The sequence below is a fragment of the mitochondrial genome of Carica papaya (genome assembly GCF_054855325.1).
Source record: "Carica papaya mitochondrion, complete genome".
Taxonomy (NCBI): domain Eukaryota; kingdom Viridiplantae; phylum Streptophyta; class Magnoliopsida; order Brassicales; family Caricaceae; genus Carica; species Carica papaya.
The window spans coordinates 470,001-476,890 of record NC_012116.1 but is presented as its reverse complement, the minus strand read 5'-3'; the positions used below and the strand labels follow the sequence as shown (position 1 = coordinate 476,890).

Here is a 6,890-nt window from a genome sequence, read left to right as displayed (position 1 = left end):
GCTCTGCTCCCCCCCAAAAAAAGATTGAGAGACTGATTCTGACTCATCCAATGATGGAAGACGGAAATCGCTGGTTAGGATGGTCCAACCAAGAAAGGCATGGGAGTCTTTGGGCATTGCTGGGGCTACTAAGTCAAGCTTGGGTCGAGTTAAGTAAAGACTGACTACCTCCCTCACTGCACACTTTCTATATATCTGTCCCCATTATGGGCTGCATGCTATCTCCGATAGAGCAATGGGAGGTTACAATTCCGAAGGAACTCTGACTTCTTTTTAGAATCAATCTTTATACATAGGAACTTTCAATGTACTGGGCCGTTACTTATATAAAAAGAACAGCTTTGATTTTCGTGCTTGCTTGTTTAATATAGTCAATCTTTTGTTCAATCTTTTGCTTTCCCGGAACACTAACGAAGTGACTTAAAAATGATTCTATAATAAATAGAAGAGAACAGCATATTTGGTGAAGCAAAGAGCAGTTCGGTCAAAAGTCTCTACCACACACTCAATCCAATGAGCAAGCACATAAGCAAGACGAATCTCTTTCTCTTTCTGTAACAAATTTAGCAATCAGGGCTAAAGCACATACAAAAAGAGAGGTGCAAGAGACAGATGTAATATATATATATAATACTAATACTTACTTACCAAGATCTACCAGCGGTATTTGATTGAAAGAGTATGGTACGAATGACTTTCTTTAATTAACCCTATCTTAATAAGAAAAGAAAATACATAGTCACTTTTCACTTTAATCAATCAACTTCCTTGAATGCAATCCTTCCCCCATTTTTAAAACGAACGAAAGAAAGAAAAACGGGAAGCGCCATGGGTTTAATGCGAGCGGGAAGATCCATCTCAGACAGAGCAGACGGGGAAAGAGATATTGAATGAAAGGTGCGCCAGCAGATATGTATTTATAACATAACAACCAACAGCGGTGAGCCGACCTATGTGCATCTTTTATCCATGAATTCTTTACTGTAGTCACATCCTCATAAAGAGTTCTATCCGATAGGCTAATTGCAGTCTTTTAGGTGACAGCGGAGCTCTTCCGTGGGGAAGAACCTAACCATATAGAAGACTTGCACCCTAGCTATTCTATGTGACCCTCCTTCAGCCCCCTATCTCCCTCTTTAGGGATCAAAAATCATCTTTGTCCCTGGTAACTAAGAGGAAAGCTTCTGAGAATATAGGTTTTGAGGTGGCATCAATACCAGAGAAGAGAGTGGGAATCCCCTCTTATGTCATTTCCCTCCTTCCGAGAATAACTATTTCGGTGGGGAAGACTCCTGCCTTCCGGCAGTAAGGTTTGTTTAGTTTTTGTTTAGGCTGCTAAAGACTGACTTGCCCCAACAGCCGTAGCTAAAGGCTTAAGCCATTGTGGAGTACCCAGATTCTTCAACCCCGACCTCAAGAGAATCCGGGGAAAGCTCCATATCAAAAGAAGCTTGACCGGTAGCGGTAGGGAGAGAGAAGTTTGGGATATCTTCTGAGTTTGGGGCTAAGGCCTGTAGCTATCGGAGTTGAACTCTTCTCTTCACCGGAATTTGAATCTACTTCACTAGATGGAACAAAGAGAAAATCTTCCTAAGCCTAAACTTGCCGTGGAAGGTTTGGAACCCTACTTTCTTTAATTTAATACCGGGGCATATCTTTCTCGGAAAGCAGTAAACGAGGGAACGGAACTCGCTTTCGACTTAGAGGAAAGAGAGAATATTGACTTCGGAAAGCAGGCGCATAGAGGCGAGTCAAGGGAAAAGCTGTCAGCTAGACTAAAGAGGAAGGAGACTAACAACCAGATCGACTAAAGGCGTTGGCTTACAGCGAAACTAGGGCTGAAAGGATCGGAGTTGAAAACTGTTTGACTGACTAGATCGACTAAAAGGTTTCAAGTAAGGGAGCCAGAGAAAGAGCGGATCTTGTTGCATCGGATCTAAAGGATCGGAACTCTTCTGCTGCAGCAGAAGAGTTCGCAGAAGAAGCTGCGTTGGATGCTTCCTCAACAAGGAGCTAAACCTTCTTTCTTTGCAAGGGGATCTCCCCTTTCTGCCAGATCTTTAGCAAGAAGGAGAAGAGGGGAAAGGTTCACTATAGGACTAGGACGAGGGGGGTAACAGAATAGCACAGAAGCAAAAGAGAAAGGAGTGGAATGAATCTGAGAAAAGGAACGAATCCGAGTTCGAAGATGCGACTAGGAACTCAAAGTCGAGGTTCGAAGAAGATGCTCACAGGATTGGCAATGAAGCTCAGTCTGAGTCTGATTCTTCTGAGTGAAGAACTCCCATAAAGAGTTCCTTTCTTAACTATTGAAATTGCGTTAAGTAAGAGAAGCTAAGGCGAGGGGCATAAAGTAGTAGCTAGAGTAGGAGTTCAGTCTTGGAGTTCAGAGTTGGAGATGAAAGTTTTTGTAAGATGTCAATTTCAGTAGATGAAGTTGCAAGGGAATCTTCTTCAAGCAGAGGTGCGGAGATACTCGACTAAGCAGTCGTTTCCCTCGACAGAAACCTCTTTCATCACAGTCTTGTAGGAGAACTCGACTAAGCAAAACAGTTGCAGAGTTTCATTCAAAGAGCTGACGTTGCGGTTCTCTTTCGACTTCAGGTTGCAGGAGAGTATGGGAGCTGGCTATACTAATAAGTAGTTTAGGGAGAACTCGCCCAAAGGTTCATTCCTTCCCTACCCTATTTTATAGGTGTGTTGACAAAGGAAGGGTGTAACCCAACAAAACAAGGAAGGGGCACATTGCTAGAAGGACACATTGCCACTCTTACCATTACTGAAAGCAAGGTTAGCGTCCTACCTTCTTCTTTGTTTCCGTTCTTTTCTCCCCAGCTAAGCTAATTGAATACCAGCTTCTGAGTGGAAAAGAGAAGAGCTGCAAGATCAGCTGCAAGACCAGATACCAGAGAATCAACCAAAACTGGGGAATCAACAGAAGAAGCAGAAGAAAGAAGCTCGACCAGGGGTTTCAAACTAAACTGATTGAATAGAAGTTATGAGGGCTTTCCCACCTCAACAGGAAGAGAATGAGGTAGCTCAGCATGACGCTCAGTAGCAGCGAGAGAGGAGGCATTGGCTCTACTAAAGGAGAAGCTCAGTCATACACCCCCTCTCTTCGATCTATCTTCCGGTTAAGGTAAGGAAAGCGGGGAATCTACTAAACGAATAAGTGCAGGATTTAAGGCTTATATTCACTTCTTTAAAGCATCAAGTAAGTCAACTTTCTTTTCTTTGCAAGGCAATCTTCTGACCTTACAGTCCTTCGAGTCCGGTTATCCGTCTTCTTAAGTTGAAGTCCTTTGCTGTAGTTCCTGTAGTCAAGCGTAGTTCTTTCTTACGTGGGTAACTATTAGCAGAATAGGAGTAGTGTCTTTCCTCTCGCCTGTAGTCAAGCTAAGGCTGTAGAGGGGATTTTCGCCAAAAACGACTCACTCATTCTAAACTGAAGGAAAGGAAGGAGTGATCAACACCCGTCAATCACTCCCTCCCCTTAAAGGAGAAGACCAGGCTAGGGCAGAAGGGGCCCCAGAGAAAGCACCCTTACACCCAAATGAGAAGTCCCAGACTACTAATCAGGATTAGCATAGAATTTGTCAGCAATCGAGATTCCAGTCGCGGGTCTCCCCATTTCTTGAGAGGGAAATCTCGCACTTAAGAGTTTCTACTCGGGTTGTCTTGAGTAATTAAAAAACAAAGCTGTTAAGAGTCATATATTCATGGCATAGCCGCTCTCTCACGGGTCCTATATCATGCGGACAGTTACGCACTAGGAGAGGGAAAATCTGCGCTTCCCCCTCCTCCCCCGACTGGGGATAGATTTTGATTTCGAGGGGCCACATTGCATAATCATTCTCATGTATTCTAGTACTTCTTTGCACATTAATTGCGCTAAGGACCGTCTCATATGATTGAGAAAAAAAGGAGCTTAGACGGGTTAGACAAGCTCTTTCCTTTTTGTCGAGAAAAACACTTTTTCTTCTTTTTATGGTTTGAGCTTTGTTTTGAGCTTCAGGCTCATCTTCGGAGTCCTCACCCTCATCTTCCATCTGTTCCTCAAAGAGCTGGAGAATGCATTTGTGGCCCAGATTCCTACATGGAAATGCTCTCCTTGTCCGTCCTCGTGCTTTTCTGTTGATAAGACTATGGATCTACAGATAAAAAGAGATGCTATTCTTTCTATGACTTCCCTTTTATCTACCATTTCCCTTTGTTCTGCATGAATCAAAGTAAGCAGTATATACTGCCTTAATGTGCTTTTAGAAAGGTCAGTATCCATTAATGCCTTTGTCATATTTAGTTCCGGTTTCCGTTTCATACCAACTCCCCTGTGTCTTCGTAAAAGACCCTCCCTTTGAAGGAGAAAAAGTATGAAATAAATAGAAAAGAAAACACACTTAACACTTTACCAATGAGACCTTGCTCCGACGAAGCAGACGATACGCCGCGGCGTATCGTCTTCAGTTTCCATTCATATTGAAAAAAGGCTTAGGGAAGGAAGAAGATCTTACGCCGAAAATCCCCTCTACTAGAGCTGGCCTAAGCCTATTTCCAGTATCCAATCCAATAGAAGGATACGGGCTGAATTAAGAATTAAGTCAAGGCTGCTAAGAGGAAATCTCTAAATTGCTTATTAAAAGCTTAAAGGGTCATTTATGATATGAAGTCTTAGGCCATATAAAGAGGTCCCCTCTAGGTATTGGTTTCTTTTTCATTATTCCCTTTCCTTTGCCTATTTATGCTTGAAAGCAGTTCAATACCAGCAAATTCAAGAGCACCGGACTCGACTCGTTCAATGAGCTTGCAATTCCTTTCTGGAGTGTAATTCGGGTATAGGACTTTGCTTGCCTGCTACTTTGATTTATCAGATTGAAACTGGTTCAAGGTAAAAGAAAAGGGCTTTTGCGGCTATTCCTATTCAAAGCGGATAAAGAGTTTATGACTACCTCTTCCTATCACACCGAGAGCAAGAGCTTCCTCTTCTATCCCTGAATTGAGCTGTTGTGAAAATCGAACTCACTAGATTCTAGAACATCGGTTATTATCCTAATAGCAGCTGAGGAAATGGCAAGTGCCAGGCTAAAGGCAAAGAGCTGTTCGCGGTTCCTATTGTGAAATTACAACTCAAAGGGAAAGATATTCGCAGAAGCTTAAGAGGCCATACAGCGGAAGATTCCTTCAAATAGCTCATCACGAGAAGTAGTCCTTTGGGTCTAGATTCTCTGGCCTTCCTTCCCCTAACCCCAGGAAAATCAGTGAGTTGCCCCCACTCTGACTATTGAGTTTCCTTCACTCGGGTATTTGAGTTCCACTACACTAAGACGAGAGAAGTCGGGATTTTTGGCATCCTTCCTTCTTCGTGAGTTCGTATGAAACTGGTGACTAAGCCTTTTCCTTCTGCCTTTGCAGAACTACCGACGGGCTATTTCCTTCTAAAGAATTTCATCCTTAAGCTGGATAGCCTTTAGGCTTTCTTAGTTAAGAGTAATCCCCCCTTGCCTTTGAGAGCTGTCCAATACCAGTTGATTCATTAGCAATGGTAGCAGGAAGAAATCCACTATGCTTTTAGCCAGTTATGAATTCTTTCTTTAAGGCTTTTTGCCGGGTAAGATGCTAAGAGAGGAATCACTGCTTATCCATCGGGTGTGACTGAACTGGGTGACTGAACTACCTTCCCAGAACCCAGAGCATAGCCTTAGACTGATTCTTCTACCCTTCGTGCCTTCCCTTGGCTACGAAACTAGGCTGTGATCCGCATCGAGAAAGAGAAGGATAACTATTAGAGTCTTTTTCTTCCATCTCGCTTAACTGACTACGATATGACTTTGCTTCGCACCTTACTCTATCACTTAGCCTTAGTGGGCCTAGCTGACCGGCACGGAAAGGAATGGAATTGATTTAAGCTTAACTCCGCTATCAGACTAGTTGCAAAGCGTTGGGATAACTAAATATGAATATGCCTCAACTAGTTGCCCAGGATGAGGCCATTGCAGCAACTAGCACGGCCAAGTCACCAACCTATGGCTCAGTGGAAGCCGGCAGGGAGGAAGGATGATAATCCAACCAAAGGAATTAGCCATATTGGAAATACCCGGCAAGCTCCGCATCTAGGATTCTGTAATCACACCCGGCGAAAGGCGATCCTTAATAGCCTAAGGGGCATAGCGGTAGATGAAAACAAAGGCCATGTGAATCTCAATGCCAATGACATATGAGGCTCACCCAGATCCTTTGAAAGAAGGCCAAATAGGGTGATAGGTGATACCTGAGACCTATTAAAAGAGTCTTTTAATTTAATCAATCGACAGGAAAAGATTTTCATTAAATAGCGGAGCTTGCACCAGAGCCTAAGAAGACTATAAGATAAGAGTGATTTTGATCTTTCGAGATGCTTTTCTCGGAATAGAATCCGCTGTTAGCAGAAAATCCATTGTCTTTGAAAAAAATCAATGTGGGAGGAAGACCAAGGCTGTCTTATGACAGCGAACGCCAGGTATAAGAATAGAGGTAAACGTATGTATACTCTCAATGGGAATTTCTCCGTGGGGAATACATGCCAATATCACCCCCGTCTTTTTTGAATCCCCAGTGAAAGCTCTCTTCTAGGCGTGGAGGTACATACATCCATACGAGTGACAATGGTTCACAGCCCGAGGGCTAAGTGAAAGCTTTCTATCTCAGCATCTACGGTGATATAGACTCTACTTAGTTTAGTGTAAGAGCTAAAGGAAAAGAACTATGATTTATACCTGTATTCGTATTGGGAGAGAGACTTCTTAACGCTACTAGAGAGTTTACTATGAAAGATGAAATATTTGCGGTCACTCTGACTGAAATCTGAAATCAATTCCATAATTAACAGATATTTTATAGATGCTGGATTACTGGTT

The 6,890-nt window shown here is 43.0% G+C and overlaps 2 annotated features.

The window, feature by feature from the left end:
* Positions 1 to 6,890: part of a direct repeat that runs on past the window's edge.
* Positions 56 to 200: an inverted repeat.